Source organism: Octopus sinensis, linkage group LG11 (assembly GCF_006345805.1).
Source record: "Octopus sinensis linkage group LG11, ASM634580v1, whole genome shotgun sequence".
In the NCBI taxonomy this organism is placed as follows: Eukaryota; Metazoa; Mollusca; class Cephalopoda; order Octopoda; family Octopodidae; genus Octopus; species Octopus sinensis.
This window is the reverse complement of record NC_043007.1, coordinates 48,572,441-48,582,581: the sequence shown is the minus strand read 5'-3', so window position 1 is coordinate 48,582,581 and position 10,141 is coordinate 48,572,441. Positions and strand designations below refer to the sequence as shown.

The window sequence follows — 10,141 nt, the reverse complement described above, 5'->3', positions numbered from 1 at the left end:
ATGATATATATATATGTATATATATATATGGATATATATATATGGATATATATATATGGATATATATATATGTATATATATATAAGTATATATGTATTAGTATATATATATATGTATGTATATATACATATGCATATATGTATGTATATATATGTATATCATCATCGTATAACGTCCGCTTTCCATGCTAGCATGGGTTGGACAGTTCAACTGGGGTCTGGGAAGCCCGAAGGCTGCACCAGGCCAGTTATATCTGGCGGTGTTTCTACTGCTTCTTGTCATAGTGTTATTCAACCATTTAACTATAACAAACACATCATTGTTGTTTCCCCATTTTGTAAAAAAACCCTCATTATTTGATGTTTATGTATGTATACATATATAGATATTGCATGTATGAGGGTATAGATATTTTCTATAGATATCTATGTTGGCTATTAATTATTCCGCCATCCATCAATCCCTTTATATACACAGTGTATATGTCTGAATCTCTCTCTCTCTCTTTCTGTATATGTATGTTTGTGTGTCTATGTATGTAATTGCATATAATGACTTTTGGTGGCACGTAAAAGCACCCACTACACTCTCGGAGTGGTTGGCGTTAGGAAGGGCATCCAGCAGCACCATAGTCAACTGCTGCAAAGGTAAAGGTGACGCCCTAGTTACAAATATTTACAGAGGTATCAAGTAGTTGGATCAGGTAATGAAAATCATGGAGAGGGTCATAGCCCAACTAATTAGGAAGAGAGTCAGTCTAGATGAGATGCAGTTTGGGTTCATGCCAGGGAAAAGCACCACTGATGCTATATTTCTGGTAAGACAACTGCAGGAGAAATACCTAGCCAAAGATAAACCTCTGTACCTAGCTTTTGTTGACACAAAGGAAGCCTTTGACAGGGTCTCCCGATCCCTTATCTGATGGTCAATGAGAAAACTAAGTATAGATTAATGGTTAGTAAGAGGTGTGCAAGAGATGCTGTCAGTAAGGTGTGGATTGGCAATGAGTACAGTGAAGAATTCCGGGTAGGAGTAGGGGTCGATCAGTCCTCAGCCCCTCTTATACATCATAGTCCTCCAGGCAATAACAGAGGAATTCAAGACAGGATGCCCCTGGGAATTACTTTATGCTAATGACCTTGCTCTAATTGCTGAGTCACTATCAGAACTAGAGGAAAAGTTTCGGGTGTGGAAGCAAGGGTTAGAATCGAAGGGCCTTAGAGTCAAACTAGCTAAAACCAAAGTCTTAATAAGTAGGAAGGCAGACAAACCACAAATCCCTTCAGGTAGATGGCCCTGCTCAATCTGTAGAAAACTTGTAGGTAGAAACTTCATAAGATGTACCCAGTGTAAGCTATGGACACATAGGAAGTGCAGCAATATCAAAGGAAGGCTAACTGGAAGATAGTTTTTATATATGGCAATTGCTCAGGTGCTATAAACACTGAAAATATGCAGAGAACAGCTTCTGTCACATTCCAGGGAGAAAAACTACAAGTAGTTGATAGCTTCCTTTACCTAGGTGACCAAGTCAGTAGCAAGGGTGAACGCTCTGAAAGTGTAGCTGCTAGAATAAGAATAGCCTGCGCAAAGTTCAGAGAGCTCCTACCTCTGCTGGTGACAATATGCCTCTCGCTAAGAGTAAAAGGTAGATTGTGTGACACGTGTACAAACAGCCATGCTACATGGCAGTGAAACATGGGCCGTGACTGCTGAGGACATGTGTAAGCTTACAAGAAATGAAGCGAGTATGCTCCACTGGATGTGTAATGTCAGTGCGCATACTCGACAGAGAGAAAAGGTTGACCTGAGAAGCATCAGATGTGGTGTGCAAGAGAGACGACTGTGCTGGTATGGTCATGTGGTGAGAATGGATGAAGAGAGCTGTGTGAAAAATTCCACACCCTAGCAGTTGAGGGAACCTGTGAAGAGGTAGACCCAGGAAGACCTGGCATGAGGTGGTGAAGCATGACCTTTGAACATTAGGCCTCACCGAGGCAATGACTTGTGACCGAGACCTTTGGAAATATGCTGTGCTTGAGAAGACCTGGCAAACCAAGTGAAACCATAAACTGTGACCTATGCCAGGGGCATAACCAGCCCACTTATGTGTACCTTTCCTTCATTGGACACAAAAATTGCAAAGACCTGTTGAGGCAAGTGAAATCGAAATCAAATTCGATGACTGGCATCTGTGCTAGCGGTGTGCTAGGAGCACCATCCGAGTGTGATCGTTGCCAGAGCAGCTGACTGGCTTCTGTGCCGGTGGCACGTAAAAAGCACCATTTGAGCGTGATTGTTACTAGCGTCACCTTACTGACACTTGTGCTGGTAACATGTGAAAAAATATTCGAGAGAGGTCGTTGCCAGTGCCGCTGGACTGGCTTCTGTACAGGTGGCACGTAAAAAACACCATTTGAACGTGGGCATTGCCAGTACTGCTTGAGTGGCCCTTGTGCCAGTGGCATGTAAAAGCACCCACTACACTCTGGGAGTGGTTGGCATTTGGAAAGGCATCCAGCAGTAGAAACTCTGCCAGATCAGATTGGAGCCTGGTGCAGCCATCTGGTTCACCAGTCCTCAGTCAAATTGTCCATCCCATACCAGCATGGAAAGCAGATATTAAATGATGATGATATATATATATATATATTCTTTCTTCTTCTCTGCTCTCTGTTGTCAGTCAATTTAAACTGTTCTTGTTCAGTAATCATCTCTAACAGGATCTCATATGGGCTACCAGGCTTTCTTTTGATCTGCAGCAGTGATGACATCTACTGCAGGTGAAGCTACTTGATGCAACAGAGAAATGACACCTCTCATGTGGTCTTTTATATTCTCTTATTCCTCCTCAACAGCTGGAATTATCAGCCTCAGCAATTGATGCCATTCCTTATGCTGCAGGGCCTTCTCCCCACCAGATATGCAGGGAGATGCTTGAGTTCTTCATATGTATATAGACACAAATGCATATATATATATATATATATATATATATATATATATGTGTGTGTGTGTGTGTGTGTTTTATATATATATATATATATATATATACAAGATAAGAAAATGGAGAAATACATCTAAATCAAATATCAATTACCAGATAGTACTCAATCACGTGGCACGTAAAAAGCACCCACTACACTCACGGAGTGGTTGGCGTTAGGAAGGGCATCCAGAAACACTGCCAGATCTGACTGGGCCTGATAAAGCCTTCCAGCTTCACAGACCCCAGTTGAACCGTCCAACCCATGCTAGCATGGAAAACGGACGCTAAATGATGATGATGATGATGATGATATAGGCACAGGAGTGGCTGTGTGGTAAGTAGCTTGCTAACCAACCACATGGTTCTGGGTTCAGTCCCACTGTGTGGCATCTTGGGCAAGTGTCTTCTGCTATAGCCCCGGGCCAACCAATGCCTTGTGAGTGGATTTGGTTGACAGAAACTGAAAGAAGCCTGTCGTATATACGTATATATATATATGTGTGTGTGTGTGTGTCTGTGTTTGTCCCCCTAGCATTGCTTGACAACCAATGCTGGTGTGTTTACGTCCCCGTCACTTAGCAGTTCGGCGAAAGAGACCGATAGAATAAGTACTGAGCTTACAAAGAATAAGTCCTGGGGTCAATTTGCTCGACTAAAGGCGGTGCTCCAGCATGGCCGCAGTCAAATGACTGAAACAAGTAAAAGAGTATACATACATATATATCATCATCATTTAATGTCCACTTTCCATGCTGGCATGGATTAAATGGTTTGACTGGAACTGGTAACTTGTAGGCTGCACCAGGTTCCAGTCTGATTTGGCATGGTTTCTACAGCTGGATGCCCTTTCTAATGATATATATATATATATATGAATACCCACATACACATTCTACATATTATTTTTATGGACTCCCATTGTTGAAGAACCACATTAGTGGTTTGACTATAGCGATAAAATACATTCACAGAAGCTAAATGAAATCATGATTGTGGCCTGTGCCAGTGACATGTAAAAGGCATCTGTGCTGGTGATACTCAAGTGGCATCCATGTCAGTTGTCACATAAAGGGTACCTGTGCCAGTGACACATCAAAGGCACCTGATACACTCTGTGGAGTGGTTGGCTTTAGGAAGGGCACCCAACCATAGAAACCAAGCCACTCTCCATTTTTCCAGACAAGTCTTATAAGTGATGGTAGCTACGGCAAAGAAAAGAGAGACCCAACTCTGAAAACAGAGAGGAAGTTGTCATAGATCTTGATCTAGAACAAGGATCACTTTGCACCAATGAAGTACAGAGAATTGACTCAACACCACAGCAAACTACCACAGATGTATGGTCTCCCTAAGATTCACAAGGATGGTTTTCCATTAAGACCTATAGTGAGCTGTAGAGGTTCAGCATGTCATCCCTGAGCTGCTTCCTTGTGGATATAATCAGTCTATTAGTAGGAAAGTCAACATTGTAAGTGAAGAATTCCTCCCACTTCACAGAATTGATTAAGGATACCCGCATTGAATCCAATGAGATGGTGAGTCTAGATGTAATAAGTCTGTTCACCAAAGTCCCAACTGGTGAAACACTATTGGTGATACAAGAAAAACTAGTGACAGACACCCCTCTAAAAGAACACACTAGTACACCAATAAGAAACTTGATGGAAATGTTGACCTTCTGTTAGGAAGGGCATCCAGCTGTAGAAATCATGCCAAAACAGACAATTGGAGTTTGGTCAGCTCCCTGGTTGACCAGCTCCTGTCAAACTGTCCAACCTATGCCAGCATGGAAAATGAATGTTAAATGATGATGCTGTTTCTAGACTATTGACATTGTGCATATAAAACTTCATTCTAATTAATATTTGTGACAAAGGCAGCTTCTGTTGCTAGTAGCTAGCCGTTTGCAACATGAATAACTTTAGCCAGTGTTAACTATAGCAGTTTGACTGATTTTTTGATCTGACATTCAGTGTTTGGCTACCTGTTGTTGGTGAACTACAATTTACTGTGAAATCACATATTACAACAGTGCCATCCTGTAATACTGACAAAATGTTATTATCATCAACATTGTTTAATGTCTGTTTTCCATGCTGGAATGGGCTAGATGGGTTGACAGGAGCTGGCCAATCTGAGAGCTGTCCAGTCTCCAATTGTCAGTTTAGGCATGGTTCTATGGTTCGATGCCCTTCCTAATACCAACCACTTTACAGAGTATGCTGGGTGCTTTTAATGTGCTGTTAGTATGAGTGAATTTTACATGGTACTGGCACTGCAAGACCTCTCAGCTGGGAGAAGGAGTGAGGGCATGGCCATAAAGGACATGCCTGTATGTATGGATGGTCATGATTTTATTAGCTTAACATGTCTTGTCAAGTACTGCAAATCGCAAGAAGTCTTAGTTCCTTGTTATCTCCTCAATGATACCCAGCATCTGAAGATCCTTTCTCACCATTTCATCCTATGTCGTCCTGGGTCTATCCATTCCACAAGTTCTCTCCACAATTAGAGATCAGCACTTCTTTATGCAGCTGTCCTCATCATCTGACAAAGTCTGTATTTTTTGGCATTTGTTGTCTACATGAAATAATTTCTTGGGATGTTTACTGCAGTGTACGGTGTTCTACATAACAAATCTCAGTTAGGTTGAACAAGCTAATTAATATTTATTCTGGAGTGTAACTGGGAAGCCATGTTGATGCAGACTGAATGAAGTCTTCAGAAGCATTCAAAATTCTTTTTACCTCTCTGTGATTTTTATATACTACTGTGTGTGTGTGTATGTATGCCTATATGTATTACTGTGTGTGTCTAGTCTGCATGTATTACTGTATATGTGTACTTGTCTGCATGTTTTTCATGTGTGTGTGTGTGGGCATGCATGCACGTTCTTTGTCTATGTGTGTACATTTCTGTGCATATTATTATGCCTCTGTATGTATGCATATATTGCGTGTGTTTGTGTCTACACATTGCTGTGCATGTGTCTGTACATGTATTGCTGTATGTATGTGTGAAGTCCCTTTTTTCTCTCCTTTCATGTTTGTTTGCTTTCACTAAATGTTTTGTCACCTGCTACTTCTCTTTGTTCATGTCTGTAGATTTTAGTCAGGATATTATTGAGCAAGTTCCTTTACTCACTTTTCCATGATAGTTTAATAGTGTGTGTGAAATGGGTGGGGGAGAGGGACCCAAGGCAGAGATGAATTAAGGAGAGGGAGAATGGTTGGTGTGGAGGTGGGCAAAATAGACAGAGGGTATGAAGTGGGGAGGGTGGGTTTACATAGATGTAGGTTAGTGAGAGAAACTAAAAGGATTACAGATTGAATAAGTGTAAGGAAGGTAGTCAGCTGTGAGTGTGTGTTGTGTTGTGTGTATGTTTGGGTGTTGCTACAGACGACAGTTTACATTAACAACACTACTGTTATATTACATTGTTCTCACATAATCTGTCCCTGAAAACCACCTTAAAGTGTGTGTGCATTTAATTTTAGTAAGCAAGTCTTTTATTTTAGTTCTGTTCACTCACACACACGCATACATGCATATGCACACACATACACACATGCATACATACATATACACTTACATACATATATACATACGTATATGCATTCATGCACACATACATATGTATAGAAAGAGTAGATTTGGCAGTATTTGACGCCAGTACTTTTAAGATAACGAATCTGTTTGTCAGTCAGTTGTGACACTGTTACCTACAGTAAGGGGTTGTACTTCACTATGGCACCTATTAACATGTAAATTAACTGGGATAATGAAAACTAAGCACAATACTGGTTATGACAATTTGTTCTTTTAGAAGCAGGTGGTGTTGGTGGTATGGGCAGGGGTGCTAGAAATATCAGCTAAATCTCAATCAGATCACACATTACCTTAAAGAAAAGGAAGGACACATTGGACATTGTGGTCCCTGATATACAAAAGGAGAACTTGGTCATGGCTGCAATTCATTTGGTCATAATTTTGCTAAATCAGGGCTGATCTGAGGCTAAAGAACTGTATCAGTTATAGAGTGGCAGAAATGGAACCTTCCTCAGTTGTGTGTTTGTGTGTTTATTTTCAGTTTCTCCTTTCATTCTCTTTCACACTCAGTTTGGAATCTTGTTTTATTTTTAGACATGTCTCTTGTTATATTTCTTCTGGTCATTAATGGGCCAGTTTGTATGTAGAAGTTGGAATACTGACCAAAATACCAATATATAAATTACTCTCTTGGCATAGTGTTAGAGTCTATAAACAAGATGCATCTGTGTAACCCAACTATCTATCAATAGAATTATTTCACTTGTCATGACATGGGTTTGAATGTTACATCTACCTATGGAATGACATCAAAGATATAGTGATGTCAATGCTTTGAAGATCTAAGACACCTGCACTTGTCACTCTATTGTGCTTTAGCCTCTCAGCATCTTCCTGCCCCCCACTTGGTCATGGGGGCTTTTCTATTTACTGTTTTTGTTTTGGTTTTACAACTTATTTAGGAACCTCATTAGTGCCAATAGCATGACAAAGACCCATTACACACTGTAAGATGGTTGGCTTTAGGAAGGGCATCTAGCCTAAGCTGACATTGGAGCATGGTGCATCCATACAACTTGCCAGATCCTATCAAACCATCCATCTTATGCCATCATAGCAAATGAACATCAAATGATGATGATGATGAAATAGAAATAAAATCATTTTCAAAACATAGAATTTCCACAAGTTCTGCTGCTTATTATTTCGTGTCTTTATCAACAATTTCTGTTCTTTCTCAAATCACTGACACCACAACAAATGAAATTGTTTTTTGTGGAACAAGAAATTCTTTGGAAATAGCTTTGGTACAATTTGTAGAAAAGTTTTGATAGACACAAAGGCATGTTTTAGGGTAGAAAGATTGAGCATAATGGTTTGTTGGGGATCATAGATGAACCAAGGGTGACTCGAGGTGAAAGGCAAGTGGGCAGGGGCTAGAGGAAGTATGAAACTAGCCAGTTCTGAAGAATGGATGCCATTAAAGTAGTGATAGTAAAGACAGAGAGAGAGAGCACATTTGTAGAACAGAGGATTAAGTGTATTTGTTAGTGATTTAATGCCACTCATTTAATTGGCCATTCTCTGGATGTGGTCCAGGATGTCTATGTGGAATAAGTGTGTCATGAGAAGAAAATTTTAGTGATTTCAGTGGGGTGCTTTTGTCAGAGAAGAAATGAGTTCTTTCTCAGTCTTCTTTCATACTATGAATTCTAGTGAACAACTTTTGCAGATCTTCAAAGATACTCTATGGTACAGGACATAAAATGGTTTCTACAGACATGGGGTTTATGGTACGAACGATCTGTTCTTTAGAATAAACATACATTGTACATCTCTGGGTAAGGAGTGCATTTTTGATCCTCAGTCTGCTTGGTACAACATCAGTTATATTGTAGTTATAGTGCATCTCAACTGAACTGAAGAATGTTTGCCTGCTCCAGCAATTCTTGGAAAATATCTTCAATTTTTCAAGCAAGTCATGAAAATAAACAAATGAACAATTGTGAAATATGTTTCAGTGACTACTGAAGGTGTCATTGAATTAGTGTATGCTAATTTGAAAGTGAACTGCTAGGTAACTAATCAGACATCATGAGCAAACCACAGTAGTTTCATGTGGTCTGTTATGCAGTCAGTCAGCATAATTCAATTTTCTTGAATCTGTTACTTGTACCCTATATAAAACCATTGTTGGTGCCCAAACTCTTTGCAGAGTGTTGGAAGACAACTGAGTGATATGTGTCTCCACTCTTGCCCGATGGCCATACAGACAGCTAAAATAAATTTCAGAATGTTGAGGCTGCTGTATGTTGTGTTTTGTTCTTGCTACAGCCAGGCGGTTAAGACAGATGGCAGATAGTCAACAGGAATCTCCACCACCACAATAGTTTCCAGTTATGATGGGCCAACCACAGAATGCAGTATCTGTAAGCATGCTGTAAACTCTTTCCTAGTATGTAATTATTGTTTTTATTATTTGTAAAAGACTAACATAGTTAAACTCTATGTGCAATAATAAAATCGGCTAATTATTCATAGATGTTGTCAGTTACTTCATCACACAGTCCAAGGAACACCTTTTCATTTATCAGCTCAACCTGTCATCACCTCAGGTCAACCTTGAAAAAACCCTCTCATGACTGTTGAATAAAACAAAATTCTATTATATATGCAGCAAACTTTGAATATATATATATATCGTTAAAGTGTGATTATAAGTATTAAAGTAAGATACAAACTAACCATTTTTAAGAACTGAGTAAAAATGTAAAACAACTTCTTTAAGAATTTGTCATTTAAAAGTACCCTTGCTGGTGCTGGGTAAAAGCACCCACTACACTCTGCAAAAGTGGTTGGCATTAAGAAGGGCATCGAATCACAGAAGCCATGCGAAAACAGTCATGGAGCCTGGGCAGCTCTTCAGCTAATCAGCTTCTGTCAAAACTGTCCAACCTTTGCTAGCATGGAAAATGGATGTTAAATGATGATGATGATGATGAATAAATATAATAGTTGGTGCAGTTATGCCTGTGTGGAGAATTTGCTTCTCAACCATGTGGTTTCAGATTCACTGCTTAAACAAATGGGATCTTTTTGGTTTGAACTGCAGTTTTTTAAAATAATTTCCACGTAACTAAACACTTTTAAACTTTGTATACTGGTAGAATGTGTTTATAAAACATCTTTTTCTCTTGGCTTTATTGAGAAAATTCTATAGTTTGTAAGATATTTGTTGTTTTTTTTTCTTCATTTCTGCAATTTCAACCAATCAATGACGTCTATTGAGGTGAAAACATTCTGTGCTGTATGAATATGTCCCTCATTTAAGAAACAGATTGGGTTTATTTACATTTCTGAAGAAAAAAAGATACCCTTCCCCCCACCCCTAACCCTAACCCTAAAACAGATTGAAATGCAATAGATCGATACTAGGGTCATAATTATGGGTGACAATTTCATATGATACCGCTAGAAAAAACTGCCGTTCAAACCGAAAAGATCCAACAAATGTTTTCTGCTATTGCGGGGGTCGGCAAACCAGGGTAAATTGCCCCAACGAGGTAAAAATAAATTCTTTGAGGGTAATGAGGACTCATTAGA

The 10,141-nt window shown here is 39.5% G+C and overlaps 1 protein-coding gene across 4 annotated transcripts in view; it reads left to right on the top strand.

Moving 5' to 3' along the window:
- Window positions 1-10,141, top strand: part of LOC115217389 (transmembrane protein 229B-like) — a 94,373-nt gene that overhangs the window by 4,615 nt on the left and 79,617 nt on the right. The window contains exon 1 of one of the 4 annotated variants that reach the window (XM_036507469.1): window positions 8,899-8,993. The exons of the other annotated variants lie outside the window; for them this stretch is intronic. The gene's annotated coding sequence lies outside the window, so the exon portion shown is untranslated. Of the gene's footprint in view, window positions 1-8,898; window positions 8,994-10,141 lie in introns of those variants that run through there. 4 annotated transcript variants of the gene reach the window in all.